The 16,115-nt window shown below is 38.9% G+C and overlaps 1 protein-coding gene across 3 annotated transcripts in view; it reads left to right on the forward strand.

Annotated features, from left to right (window-relative positions):
* Positions 1–16,115, forward strand: part of VWC2 (von Willebrand factor C domain containing 2) — a 1,471,707-nt gene that overhangs the window by 656,427 nt on the left and 799,165 nt on the right. The gene's annotated exons all lie outside the window — the stretch shown is intronic.

Consider the following 16,115-nt stretch of genomic DNA (forward strand, 5'->3'; position numbering starts at 1 on the left):
GCCACCCGTTACCCAGAGGCAATTCTGCTTTGACACACCTTGGCTAAACTTATCGCCAGGTAGCTGTTTGCCATGTTCTGTCTTCTTGGGCTACCTAAGTAGATCCTTATGGATCAGGAGACTCCTTTTATGTCCAATGTGACAAATGAAGTGGCCTCATGTAAGGGTGTGAATAAAACCGTAACATGTGCCGGAGGCCTGGAGGCAAGACATCGTAGCTGAGGTGAAACAAATACTCCAGGTAGGAGATTGTTCCTGGGTAGAAAGATGTGGAGGAAAAAGGGAAAGAGAGCACTACCTGAGCAAGTTGTGCTCATAGGCACAACTCTATTTGAGGAATTTGTCCGTTATTAGGGTTCTCTTGAGGACCACGGTTTGCAGCTCTTCCATAGACGGTGGTGGTATATTTGTCCTACCTGACAGACAGCCACCATGTGAACAAATTGAGACAAATGGATTCAGGAGGCGTTCCTGTGGAAGAAAGAGTAACCAAAAAATTGTTGAATCTTCCAAATGTGGTGCAATCACATGGAGGATATTCCACAAAGGTTTAATATTTGTAGGTTTATTAAAAAATCATAAAACCGTGAATACACATGAGGGACATGGATGTACAAAAAAGGGGAAGGAGAAGCAGGTCTTTAAAAAGGATCACACAACGCGTTTCTGCTCATAGAGACTTCATCAGGTGTGTATGAGACCTTAGGTTTGACTGAATTCTTATACCCAGCATCTTCACTTGTGGGTGGAGTCACCCTCAGAAGTGACACTCAACTCAAATCTACTATTTCTCTCTGTTGTGGAGTCTGGAGTCTAATTAATGAATATAGGTGGACTTTTGTATACATATATTTCTTACCAATAGTGTCATTGCTCAAATTTTAAACATCATAAACCAAATGTGAGCTGGAAGCCTATGTTAACCAAATGACTACTTTGTCAAAATCTATAATTATCTATTGTGTGGAGTTCCTACAAGAAATCTAAAAATTGATTTAGGGATGCATTGGATTGATTGATTTTAAAATTTGAGCAATGACACTATTGGTAAGAAATATATGTATACAAAAGTCCACCTATATTCATTAATTAGACTCCAGACTCTACAACAGAGAGAAAGAGAAGATTTGAGCAGTGACCCCACCCACAAGTGAAGAAGCTGGGTATAAGAGTCCAGTCAAACCTAAGGTCTCATACATACCTGATGAAGGCTCTATGAGCAGAAATGCGTTGTGTGATCCTTTTTAAAGACCCCCTTCTCCCTTCCCTTTTTTGTACATCCATGTCCCTCATGAGTATTCACGGTTTTATGATTTTTTAATAAACCTACAAATATTAGGTTTTATTAATCTCTTGTGGAATATCATCCATGTGATTGCACCACATTTGGAAGATTCAACAATTTTTTTCTTTCTTCCACGGGAGCACCTCCAGAATCCATTTGACTCCAGGTAGGAGGTATTGAGGAGTCCAGGAGGGAGTGAGCTAGCCCCATTGTACTGATTCTGAAGCCAGAAAGATTATTACGATTTTGTAACTATTTCCAAAAATTTAATGAAGTGTCAAAATTTTACCTTAATCCAATTCCCTGGGCGGACAAGCTGATTGAGAGACTGGGGCAGGCTCAATACTTCACGACCCTCGTTCTGACCAAGGGTTACAGGCAAGTGCCTTTGATAGAGTTGGCAAAAGAAAAGACTGCCTTCATAATGCTGGAGGGTCTCTATCACTATGTTGTCTTGACTCTTGGGTTACTTGGGGCCCCGACCACGTTCCAGAGGCTGATGGACATAGTTTGAGAGCCCCATCAGAAGTATGTGTCAGTGTATTTGGATGATATTATCTTCTTTAGTACCAATTGGCATACGCACTTGTACTTCCTCAGGGGGCGTGGTGGATTTTCAAACCCCCTGAGGAAGTACGGAAACACATGTCGGGGCCTCCCCTGGCACTGCTGTTCACCTGTTTACTTTCACTAAGTATGTCTTACTTAACCCTTTCCATGTGATGTTTGTACTTTTTATGTGTTGCTGAAAAAACCTCTGATGGTTGTTTATACTGTGACTTGCTATAGGTCACTTGATCTATGTTATTTAACTTTTTCGGCACACATTGTCTGTGACTTATGGAATGTATGGGTTTGACTATGTGACCTATTATAAGTCCAATGTGAATTTGATACCAGCTGTGTCTCTATCTACCCCCTGCTGCCTCACATGCCGATGTTATGTCTTTTCACACATGTTATTTATACCTATGTGTTATTTCTTAAAAAATACTTAAATAAAGCATTTATCTCTTTTAGTCAACATATGGTGTTTTAATTATGTTATTTTGGGGTTTTGAAAATACCTATGGTTTCTCTGGTTTATATAATGTTTAGTGGTATGCCCCCTATTATATCCAAGGTCCTATCTGTCATTGTTATTTTGTTGTATTATTTCATAACCTGTTCAACATCTGATGATACACACGCACATGTTGCCTGAGCAGCATCAGTTTGTTTTCTGAAAGTATTATGGATTAATTCTTCTTAAATTTAGCATTAACATACAAATTTATGGTAGCCTAAGTTTCTATCGGCTGCACTTCAGATATCACTTACTTTCCATGCTAATTTAACACATACTGTACATATACACTACTCACAAAAAGTTAAGGATATTTGGCTTTCGGGTGAAATTTCAGGATGCACTCTTACCTTTTCATATGAACTTAATGTGACTTTTGAATACACATGTTCAACCATTCAATGTTTCTGTACTTTTTTCTCATCTTGCTGTCTTCTAATAAGGAACTTATTGGCAAAATTCACAAAAGGTGTTTGATCCATGAATTGCTAAATACATTTTAGGGTTCAATTAGAATTAGTATCTAAACAGTCCTCCCCATCATTCTGTTCACATTTTGACATCATGAGACCAAGACGACACCTAACAATTGATCAAAACTACTTCGCCGTTGCTAGGCTTCCAGCAGGATGCTCTCAGATGAAAGTGGCCACTGAGCTTAGAGTTTCACAGAGTGTCATCAGCAGGTTACAACAGAGATACAGAGAGACTGGAAGAGTCTCATAAAAGCATAGAAGTGGACCTCCTTTGGCCACATCCCACACTGATGACCGCTTCAATGTAAACAATGTCTTTCAGAACCACATGATGAATGCCACACAATTCCAGGCACATTTAAATACAGTGAGGGGCACCCAAGTGTCACGTCAAACCATTCAAAATTGTTTACATCAGATTTATCTGTGTGCTAGACAACCTGCAAGGGTAGCTGACCACACCACCAAGCACAGGCGTCATTGTCTTGCATGGGCCAGGGAGCATCTACGCTGTATGAGGGACCAGTGAGCCTTAGTGTTGTTCACTGATGAAAGTCAATTCATGTTGAGCAGAAATGATGGTCGCCAATGATATTGGAGAGGTCAAAGAGAGCGCTATGCATCAGCCACTGTTGTCACCAGATTAGACTTTGGTGGTGGTGGTGTCACAGTGTAGGCAGGTGTGTCTAGTCAATACAGAACTACCCTACACTTTGTTAATGATGTTGAATAACATCATTAATCCAGTCATTGTGCCACTGCTTGAACAAGCCTAATTTCATCTTCATGAACGACAATATCCAGCTCATTGAGGTTGCATCAATAGGGAGCGGCTGCTAAAAAATGGGGTACCTCAAATGGAGTTTCACTTTCTCCAGAACTGAATTCCATAAAAAAACCTATGGGATCAGCTGAGTCACCATGTGGAGACCTGTAACTCTGCACTCCAGTACCTCAATGACCTGAGAGCTGACCTTCAATAAGAGAGGGATGTCATGCCTCAGCAGACAATAACTTGACTTGTGAACAGCATGAGATGTTGTTGTAATGCTGTAATTAATGTTCAATGTCACATGGCAATTTATTGAGACTTTGACATTTTTTGAGGTGGTATACCCACCCATGTTGTTGGATTTTGTTTCAATAAACTGTTTGAGAAGAGGAAATCACCATTGCATGCTTCTACTTAAATACCATACTTTCATGATAAAATATCACTGTAGCGTAAACTTTTTATATTTTCCATTAATTTCAGATTTATACACTATTTGTGTGATGAATCTTTATGGCTTTTATTACGGATTGTGTTATGGATTAGATAAATAAAACTTGATATCATTGTTCACCTGGTGGTATCTCCTCTGTGATTAGGTGTAGAGGTTGCCAATCTACTAGAAGACCAAATTCTCTATATATTTTCTCAATGGCAAAGATGTGCTAAAATATGCAGGGAAGATGATTGCCATTAAGGTGGATGGGACGTCTCCAGTGCATATTAGGGACAATGAAAATACAATATTAATTATGATTATAGTCAGCTGGCATCACAATTCACAGATATACAGTATTTGTGATCAGGGCACATATTTGCTTTTTCTTTTCTTGGGAAACCACAGAAATATAGTATAAACTTGAGTTATGGAAATATTACAGTCATGTTTAGTGTGTCTAGGATGGTTAAAGTATGCAATGACATATGGAAGTCATATTATTACATTGAAAGGTTCATGTCGAAAAATATGGCATTAAAATTATGTTCTGCAGCCAAATGTCTTTGCATATGATTAGCCATCCTAATCTTACCTGACCACGAGGAGGGGTGAGGAGTGTGGTTGAGACTCTTTATAATAAACACCCCACAACCCAGAAAAAAATAATTGTCAGATCTCAGGGGAACAACTATTACTGTTGATCTGTTCAAATTTCTGTGGTGATTCATTTGCAAAGAATAATTCACCCATTTAATTGTAAGATGTTTATTTATTTATCCCTTTTTGTTTTATACTGTTTTGCCTTTTAGGTATCTATTTTTATTATTTCATATTTTTGTAAGTACTGTATTTTTTTCAGAAATTAAATCTAAAACGTAATAAATTTGTTCCCTGCTGCTCTAAATGTACTCATATGATCGAAGAGGGAAAGTAGAGCTTAGTTGTGTTAGCCTGTGTATGCCAGAGTGCAAGCAGAGTGACTTTCTTGCGCTTGGGAGACTGGGTGGACATGTGTACAAATGTGTCACTTTGGTCAGGTGTCTCGCTAAACCTAAGAAAACAGTGAAGGAAGGCAGAAGAAAGCAGTTCTGGATGTGTAAATTAGCTGTGGGTTGTGGTTAGCTCATTGTCAGCCCAATTGCGACAAGTTATTGGGTGAGTGAGTGTGAGAAGCCGCGTTTGATTTGAGAAGGGCATCCTAATCAGGTGTGAAGCGAGTGGGCAGCGTTCATGACATCTATTGCAGACTAAATAATATGTATTAATCTGGAGCATTAGGCACTTCTCTTTTCACTTAGATGCTTCTCAGCGCATTGCTGCACAGGGAGCTGTATAGATTTGTTTGAAAAATTCCAGTGCTTTAGTTTAAAAAGTGATTTAAAAGCCTGCTAATATGTTCTTAGAAATCTCATGCAACTCTTTTTATATTGTTTTTAGAAACATTAGAAAAATAAGAAAATATTAAAAGAAATTCCAGATACTGTGCTTTATCTCCTTGTTAATTCTGTGCATAATAAAAATATATATATTCTTTGGTATCTAAGCATTATTGAAATAGCCTGACATAGCATTAGTATTTTTTTTTTAAATAACTTGTCTTCGGCTCTTCTAAATGAGCCACTTTGCTTGAAACATTGGAAAAGGACTATTTTATAGTAAATTGGCCCTCTGCAATTTCATGTAATCATCATGTGTATTATACAGTGTGCGTGTATTGTACAGTATGTGTGTATTATACAGTTATGCAAATTTGCATAAGGACACGTTTTCAACTACTGTTGCTTTATATTTTCCTTAATTTCCCATCTAGACACATATATCCTGTCTTCTGAACGGAATTGGAAAAATTGTGAAATAAAATAATGTATAATAAAAATGGCAAGTATCCTGTAAAGTGTGCTGTTAAAAGAAATATGGAGGAAGCTAACCGCCAGATAGATTTAGGTGTAATGTGTAGCTAAGATTCATGCTACAAAAATAAGAAATAAGCAACGTCTGAGAGAAAATAAGCTTTATACCCTGTGCAAATGTAATTATTCCAAATTCACTCAGCCCCATCCTTTTTACTGTCTGGTCTTCGCTGCGAGAAGACTTTATGGAATTTGACCTATTTTATTTTAATATTTACACTATGTTTGTTAGTTTATTGACCAGAAGAAAAGTCATATTAATAATAAGCAATAAAGAGATTCACATTACAAATACAAATATTTAACCTTCAATTTTTACTTTAAATATTTTGTATTAGTCAAAAGAAATTTCTGCTTTAGCTCCTGACTTATATTCTGACTGCCTGCTTGATATCTCATTCTGTTCCTGACTTTAACCTCCTGGTAAAGACTCTGCGTGATTACCCTTCTTGCTGCCAGCTTGCTCCACTGGTAAGCAGCTCACTCTATGGCCCTAACCTATGAGCCCCTGTGTCAGTACAGATCACTGTACAGAGATGAAAGGGGAAGGCCAGGGCAACCCTGGCATCTGATGGGGTAACTAGTGCTAAGCCTGTCCATAGAAACTATGATAAAAACTGATTATAAAGCAGGTATAGTGGTGCCAAAAAAGTTAAAACTTAACCTTTAATACAAATAGGTAAAATTAATAATACAAAAGTCACTAGGACCTAAAATCAAGTGTGTGCCTGCCTGTGGTAATGAATAACCACACCAATCAATAACTCGTTATATACAGAAATTCAACGGTATATTGTACAGATATAGTCCACCTGTGTAATAACCCAGATTAGTGGCAGATAATAGTGGAGCTGTCAAGACAATGTCTCAGCGCTTAAGAACCTTAGTACACTTCAAATAATTATGGTGAGCACTCAGACCTTATACATGCTATTGGAACGACCTCACCATGTAAAATGTCAGTTCTCGCCTTCCAACTTTAAGACAGCTCCATGTAGTGGGGCATCCAAACTTTTTCAGCCTCCAACTACACGTGGAACACCTCTCCCAACGCGTTTCATCGCCTCAGCTACTCATCAGGGGAGAAAGGGGTGTATTGTCACTCAGTAAAGAACTGGTGTCCATTGCTCAGCCTATCCCAGAGGCAGCGCCATTACCAGATAGATTTGTCCTCTTTTTGTATATTCCCGCACTCCCTAATCGCGCGGGCACGTCACTTCCGATAAAAGCTGCCAGGCTACTATGAATAATGCTTTCATGACAAGACATACCGTATATATCAATGCCATCAGTTTTTAATAAATACAACTGTTTGTATCTACCTAGACATGTAATAAAAAATAAACAGCATTATTGAATTTTTTTAAATACCATTCACTAATCAGTTTTATTAACATATATCCAACTTGTATAGTTTCTTATAATTTGCCTTTTTAACACATAAATGTATTTATTTATTTTTTTCATATTTTTTTGTAGGATCATCATATTACAAGAACTATAACTTTACTTTTTCATAGAGTTGTATAAATGATTATCTTTTGTGGTAGAAACTGTGGTTTTAACTGATGTCAATATTTATTACATTTTAATTTCTGATCACTTTTTCTGTTTTTTTTTGTGAGGTTGGATAGGCAAAAAACAGCAATTCTGATATTGTTTTTCAGATTTTTTTCATTCATCATTTAACTTGCAGGATAAGTAATGAAAAATGTTTCATAACATAGGTTGATGCATTCATAGTGATACACAATTTATATATTTTTTTAGAGTTTGCTACTCTTGCTCAAGAAAATCCCTTCTTAACAAAATGTATATATTTTGCATCATATCTTGGGAGCTATAGATTATTATTTCTCTGTTTACAGAGCTTTAGGATTTGTTTTTTTGCGTAAAAAGAGGTTATTTTTATTGGTACCATTTTGAAATATCTACATATTTTTCAATAATATTCTTTTTATTTGGGGGATTTTTTAACAATTTTTAGGGAGGGGATTATAGTCAATAAAGTGAGTGATAAAACATAACAGAATGATCTAAAACTAGTTCAACTAAACAAGTTATTAGTTCTATCAAAGAAGAATCAAGAGAGAAAAAAGGGTAGGTGCAAGAGGAAAAGGATGTGGAAGGAAAATATAGGAAAGGTAGAGGGGAAGGGTAAGGAAAGAAAGGGCCAAGGAGAAGGTTGGATCAGATAAAGGTGGAGAGTCTGGACTGGGGAAAAGATCATCCTTATTGAATCAATATTTATAACAAAACACTTTTCAATTTGCTTAGTTAAATATGTAATTGTACTTGTAGTTCTTGGCATATAATAAATCTTTTTATCTAAAAGAGGGCATTCTCACTTGAGGAAAGAGATAGGTTCCAAGGTGACCACGTGGAAAAGTATTTTTCTAAAGAATTATTTCTTAGAGCCTTAGAATGTTCAAAAGAATTATGGGTAGACCTTCTTTTCATTATTTCTGGAATGGAAGGAAGATCTTTTGATTTCCACTTAGATTCTATAAGTATTTGTTACAGCAAATAGATGAATTGCAAGATGTTTAATTTTTGGGAGGAGTTGATTTGAATCAAGTGAGAACAAAACTAGTTGAGGAGAGATTTCAACTACAGAGTTGTTAATATTGCTCAATAAATTAGCTACTTCTTTCCAAAGGTCGATTATTTTAGGACAGGACCATAAAATATGCAATATGTTAGCTTTTTGAGGACAGTTCCTCCAGCATAAGTCTGATCCATCCTTGAAAATCTTCTTTAATCTGACAGGAGTATAGAACCAACGAGATAAGATTTTAAAATAATTCTCATGAATATTAGCATTTACATTTGATTTGTATGTTATTTCAATTGCTTCTTTCCATGTCTCAGGCGAAAAACATACATTCATATCTTCTTCCCACTTAACCATGTGTTTTGACTTTTCAATACTTATGTCACTATTGAAGAGTGAATAAAGATTTTTGGTGTTCCAAATAATATTATTTAAAGGATTTTCCAGAAGAGATATAATAACTCTTGGAAGAGAGATGGGGAGAAAGAATTTCTCCCTAATATATTTCCTTAGTTGTAAACAGTTATAAATCTCCTCTTTGGGAAGGTTGTACGATAGATCAAGGATAGAAAATTTATGATTAAATCTTTTTTAGGTCCAGTAAATTAGGCCGAACAATTTGTTATACCATTCTTTCTCCATTTGTCTATAGGGAAGTCCGGAAGAGCAGGGCGGAATATATATATAGAGAAAGGTTTTCTAATGGGTAACTAATTTGGTTGTTGCTTGAAATGTTATATAATTTCCTCCAAGTCATAATTGTAGATTTTATTAGTATATTCTCTGGTAAAGGAAGGGATTGGTTTAGTAAATTCGCAACAATAAGCGCTTCTAATGGATAATTCCCATTGTATGATTTTTCCATTTCTGCCCAGCTTGTTTTTACTTCATCTATAAGCCAGTTCCTGCTCTACATTGTGATATTGGCTTCGGAGTAGGCCTGTAGATTTGGGAGACCAATGCCTCCATTTCTTGTGTTTTTATATAATAATGATTTGGCTACTCTTGGTGATTTTTTATTCCAAATATATTTCAACATTTGTTTATGGACGTTCTTAATCCATATATCTGGAATCTGAATTGGAACAGTTCTAAAGATATAGTGAAGTTTTGGTTGAATTATCATTTTATATAAGACAATCCTGCCAAGCCACGAGGTATTTGTTTTATCAAAATTATCAATTTTTTTTTAATCTGTTTTTGTAGGAGATTCATATTTTCATCTAGTACCTTACGTAAACAATTGGTAATTATAATTCCTAAATATGGGATATGATATTTTTCCCAGATGTAGGGAAATTATTTTTCTATAAATTTTTTGGTTATGTGGTCTATGAAAAAGCTTAAAATTTTTGATTTTTTATCATTTTTTTATAGTATGAAAGTGCTGAGAAGTCTCTTAAAATAGAAGTTGTAATTCTCAATGAATTGATAGGGTCAATGGTAAAGATTAGCGTGTCATCCACGAATAGACTCTGTTTATGTTGCCTAGAGTTAAATGGTATTACCTTTATTAAGTAATTTGTTCTAATGGTTTTGGCAAAAGGTTCCATGATTAGGTTGAATAAGAGTGGGGATAATGGGCAACCTTGCCGTGTGCCGTTGGATATAGGAAACTGAGTTAGATAATATTTTATTCACTTGGACTTTTGCAGAGGGACAAGAGTATAAGGCCATAATAGATTTGAAGATTTGTCCATGAATTCCCAATTTATTTAGAGTGGCTTCCACATAATCCCAATTAATTTAGTCAAACGCCTTTTTGGCATCGAGAAAAAGTAATATAGAAGGAATTTTTTGCTTTTCTACATGTGAAATTAAATGTAGTACTCTTCTTGAACTGTTAGAGGCTTGCCTCCCTTTAATGAATCCAACTTGGTCTGAATGTATTAAGAAGGGCATAATTTTGAGTAACCTTTCTGAGATTATTATAGCATATACAGTACAGACCAAAAGTTTGGACACACCTTCTCATTTAAAGATTTTTCTGCATTTTCATGACTATGAAAATTGCACATTCACACTGAAGGCATCAAAACTATGAATTAACACATGTGGAATTATATACTTAACAAAAAAGTGTGAAACAGCTGAAAATATGTCTTATATTCTAGGTTCTTCAAAGTAGCCACCTTTTGCTTTGATGACTGCTTTGCACACTCTTGGCATTCTCTTGATCAGCTTCAAGAGGTAGTCACCGGAAATGGTCTTCCAACAATCTTGAAGGAGTTCCCAGAGATGCTTAGCGCTTGTTGGCCCTTTTGCCTTCACTCTGCGGTCCAGCTCACCCCAAACCATCTCGATTTGGTTCAGGTCTGGTGACTGTGGAGGTCAGGTCATCTGGTGTAGCACCCCATCACTCTCCCTCTTGGTCAAATAGCCCTTACACAGCCTGGAGGTGTGTTTGGGGTCATTGTCCTGTTGAAAAATAAATGATGGTACAAACTAAATGCAAACCGGATGGAATAGCATGCTGCTGCAAGATGCTGTGGTAGACATGCTGGTTCAGTATGCCTTCAATTTTGAATAAATCCCCAACAATGTCACCAGCAATGCACCCCCACACCATCACACCTCCTCCTCCATGCTTCACGGTGGGAACCAGGCATTTAGAGTCCATCCGTTCACCTTTTCTGCGTCGCACAAAGACATGGTGGTTGGAACCAAAGATCTCAAATTTGGAACAAAGCACAGATTTCCATTGGTCTAATGTCCATTCCTTGTGTTCTTTAACACAAACAAGTCTTTTCTGCTTGTTGCCTGTCCTTAGCAGTAGTTTCCTAGCAGCTATTTTACCATGAGCTGCTGTTAACCTGCGATTTCTGAGGCTGGTGACTCGGATAAACTTATCCTCAGAAGCAGAGGTGACTCTTGGTTTTCCTTTCCTGGGGCGGTCCTCATGTGAGCCTGTTTCTTTGTAGTGCTTGATGGTTTTTGCAACTGCACTTGGGGACACTTTCAAAGTTTTCCCAATTTTTTGGACTGACTGACCTTCATTTCTTAAAGTAATGATGGCCACTCGTTTTTCTTTACTTAGCTGCTTTTTTCTTGCCATAATACAAATTCTAACAGTCTATTCAGTAGGACTATCAGCTGTGTATCCACCAGACTTCTGCACAACACAACTGATGGTCCCAACCCCATTTATAAGGCAAGAAATCCCACTTATTAAACTTGACAGGGCACACCTGTGAAGTGAAAACCATTTCCGGTGTCTACCTCTTGAAGCTCATCAAGAGAATGCCCAGAGTATGCAAAGCAGTCATCAAAGCAAAATGTGGCTACTTTGAAGAACCTAGAATATAAGACATATTTTCAGTTGTTTCACACTTTTTTGATAAGTATATAATTCCACATGTGTTAATTCATAGTTTTGATGCCTTCAGTGTGAATGTACAATTTTCAAAGTCATGAAAATACAGAAAAATATTTAAATGAGAAGGTGTGTCCAAACTTTTGGTCTTTTCTGTATCTTGATGTCCGAATTTAAGAAGGATATAGGCCTGTAGCTTGGAATTGCCTCTGGATCATTATTTGATTGTGATATAACTAGTGTTGAGCGAACATGCTCGATACTGCTCGGTACTCGCCCGAGCATTTCCGGTTTACTCGAGCGGGAGCTCGGGTCTCCGCCCTGCATGTTTGGCGCTCTTTACAAAGCCAATGAACATGCAGGGATTGCCAGCCAGTCACTGTAATGCTGCAGCCATGTTGGTTGTGGGCATTACAGTGATTGGCTGGCCGCACAGCGTCACCTCGAGTATTTAAAACCGGGCGCCGCCATCTTGGACACAGTCGCTCCGGATTAGACAGTGTAGGGACAGCGCTGCTGATTTAGGGAGAGATATAAACTGCGAAATAGTTAGTGTAGGGTCTGTAAGGGCTGCCAGAACAAACAAACAGTCCTTTTCAGGACTAATATCCATCCCAGATACCAGGCAGGCAGGCTGTATAGGAGACACAGTGGTTATACCAGCAAACGCTGCATTACAGTCCTGTGTGCTCCTGTTGCTCAAATTGCTGGACTTAGCACCAGGTGTCAGGGGCCAGGAAAAATCCTTTTTTTTCCATCTAAATCTTCCTTTTTTTTTCCTCCTTCACACTGTACAAATACCCGTCTTATTAACCTTTTGGTGTGTCCCCCCCCCCCCCCAAAAAAAAAAGCATGTCTCTGATTTTTCAGACACAAATATAACTGTTGAAAATAGTCTGGTGTAGGCTAGAGAAACAGAAGTGTTGTTTTGCACTTCCACGGTTCAAACCTCTGTATTATCCATTTTGGGCCATTTGTATCTAAAAAAAAAACAAGTATGAGTGTGTCGCTCACTGTTCAGCCGCAAATATATTTAAAAAAGTGTGGTATACCCCAGTAAACAATAACTGTGGTTTTGCCATCCCACGGTAAAAAATCTCTATTATTCAGCTTTTGGTAGTTTTTTCCGTAAAGAAAAACAGTAGTGTCTCCTGACTGTTGTGACACAAAAATATATCTGTTGAAAATAGTCTTGTGTAGGCCCGACATCCCAGTGTGGTTTCGAAGTTCCACAGGTCAAATCGCTGTACTATCCAGTTTTGGACCTTTGGTATCTAAAAAAAAAGCAGTTTAAATGTGTCGCTCACTGTTCAGCCACAAATATCTCTATTTAAAAAAGTGTGGTATACCCCAGTGAACAATAACTGTGGTTTTGCCATCCCACGGTAAAAAATCTCTATTATTCAGGTTTTGGTAGTTTTTTACGTAAAGAAAAACAGTAGTGTCTCCTGACTGTTGTGACACAAAAATATATCTGTTGAAAATTGTCTTGTGTAGGCTCGACATCCCAGTGTGGTTTCGCAGTTCCACGGGTCAAATCGCTGTACTATCCAGTTTTGGGCCTTTGGTATCTAAAAAAAAAGCAGTTTGAGTGTGTCGCTCACTGTTCAGCCGCAAATATCTCTATTTAAAAAAAGTGTGGTATACCCCAGTAAACAATAACTGTGGTTTTGCCATCCCACGGTAAAAAATCTCTATTATTCAGCTTTTGGTAGTTTTTTCCGTAAAGAAAAACAGTAGTGTCTCCTGACTGTTGTGACACAAAAATATATCTGTTGAAAATAGTCTTGTGTAGGCCCGACATCCCAGTGTGGTTTCGCAGTTCCACGGGTCAAATCGCTGTACTATCCAGTTTTGAGCCTTTGGTATCTAAAAAAAAAGCAGTTTGAGTGTGTCGCTCACTGTTCAGCCGCAAATATCTCTATTTAAAAAAGTGTGGTATACCCCAGTAAACAATAACTGTGGTTTTGCCATCCCACGGTAAAAAATCTCTATTATTCAGCTTTTGGTAGTTTTTTCCGTAAAGAAAAACAGTAGTGTCTCCTGACTGTTGTGACACAAAAATATATCTGTTGAAAATAGTCTTGTGTAGGCCCGACATCCCAGTGTGGTTTCGCAGTTCCACGGGTCAAATCGCTGTACTATCCAGTTTTGGGCCTTTGGTATCTAAAAAAAAAGCAGTTTGAGTGTGTCGCTCACTGTTCAGCCGCAAATATCTCTATTTAAAAAAGTGTGGTATACCCCAGTAAACAATAACTGTGGTTTTGCCATCCCACGGTAAAAAATCTCTATTATTCAGCTTTTGGTAGTTTTTTCCGTAAAGAAAAACAGTAGTGTCTCCTGACTGTTGTGACACAAAAATATATCTGTTTAAAATAGTCTTGTGTAGGCCCGACATCCCAGTGTGGTTTCGCAGTTCCACGGGTCAAATCGCTGTACTATCCAGTTTTGGGCCTTTGGTATCTAAAAAAAAAGCAGTTTGAGTGTGTCGCTCACTGTTCAGCCGCAAATATCTCTATTTAAAAAAGTGTGGTATACCCCAGTAAACAATAACTGTGGTTTTCCCATCCCACGGTAAAAAATCTCTATTATTCAGCTTTTGGTAGTTTTTTCCGTAAAGAAAAACAGTAGTGTCTCCTGACTGTTGTGACACAAAAATATATCTGTTGAAAATAGTCTTGTGTAGGCCCGACATCCCAGTGTGGTTTCGCAGTTCCACGGGTCAAATCACTGTACTATCCAGTTTTGGGCCTTTGGTATCTAAAAAAAAAGCAGTTTGAGTGTGTCGCTCACTGTTCAGCCGCAAATATCTCTATTTAAAAAAGTGTGGTATACCCCAGTGAACAATAACTGTGCTGTTCCTCTTTCACGTTTCTAATATACTCTTTATTACCCTTTTTCCATTGATAGTGCAAGTGTAAGCTATTTTACTTCATTTACAATGGGCAAGGCGCGTGGCAAGGGACGTGGAAGTGGACGTTCTGGTGATGTTTCGTGCAGAGGACGGGGCGGTGGCCAAGGTGAAAATGTGCCACAACCAACAGCCACATCTTCTCGCTCCCACTTCTTGACCGAATTACTAGGGAAGCACAGAACAACACCAGTATTGAGAACTGATCAGTGTGAACAGGTTATTAATTGGATAGCAGACAATACTTCCAGTTACCTGGGCACCACCACCTCCGGTCTGTCTTCCACACGGTCAACTCATAGTAGCCGTGAGTCTCGACCGCATACTCCTCCTCACCCTGATGCTCCTTCCTCCCACCATGCTGAGTGTCGTCAGACAGCAAGTGATCCCACACTTGGACACTCTGAAGAGCTGTTCACTGGTCCATTTCCATATTTGGGCCCCTCGCCTGATACGCTTGAAGTGGTGGAAGAGGAGATCCCATGTTGTGATGTCCATATATTTGAACAGCCACGGCCACAGGAAGTCGACGTTGGCAATCTGTCACAAGAGGTGGACGATGACGAGACACAATTGCCAGGAAGTGAGGAGGAGGATCGTGGTGCGCAAGTGGAAGAGGAGGAGGTGGTGGATGATCTAGTAACTGACCCAACGTGGAAGGAGGACATGCAGAGTGAGGCCAGCAGCACACAGGAGGAGGGAGGCAGAGTACCCCAACAGGCAGGAAGAAGCAGTGTGGTGGCCGCAGACAGAAGGCAGGCAACCGTTCCCCGTAACACCAACACGAGGGATGTTGCCAGTACAAGCGGTAGGTCTTCCAGAGTCTGGAATTTTTTTAAAGACTCTGCTGATAACCCCAAAAAGGCCATATGTTCCACCTGCCATGCCAGCATCAGCAGGGGTGACAAAACTACCAGCCTGACCACCACCAGCATGATCAGGCACATGGCAGCAAAGCACCCGACTTTGTGGGGCGAAACCCAGGGTCCACGACCAGTGTCAGCGGGTGTCACGACTGCTTCTTCCACTGTTGTGCATGCAGTAGAACCCCCTGTTGTGTGTGCAAGGCAATCCCCTGTCCATACTGCATGTAAAGATGCCCCCTCCTCTCAGTCTTCACTTGTTATGGCAGTTTCTCAAGAAACAGCATCAACGTCCACGTCCCACCGCAGCATTCAATTGTCCATATCCCAGACCTTTGAACGAAAGCGGAAATTCGCAGCTAACGCCCCACAGGCCACAGTCCTAAATTTCCACATTTCACGACTGCTTGCATTGGAAATGCTGCCTTTTAGGCTGGTGGAGACGGAATCCTTCCGCAAACTTATGGCGGTGGCCGTCCCTCGGTACTCGGTCCCCAGCCGACACTATTTTGCCCGGTGTGCCATC

This window comes from Phyllobates terribilis, unplaced genomic scaffold (genome assembly GCF_046119375.1).
Source record: "Phyllobates terribilis strain yellow unplaced genomic scaffold, ASM4611937v1 Scaffold_4__5_contigs__length_816908805, whole genome shotgun sequence".
Taxonomy (NCBI): Eukaryota; Metazoa; Chordata; class Amphibia; order Anura; family Dendrobatidae; genus Phyllobates; species Phyllobates terribilis.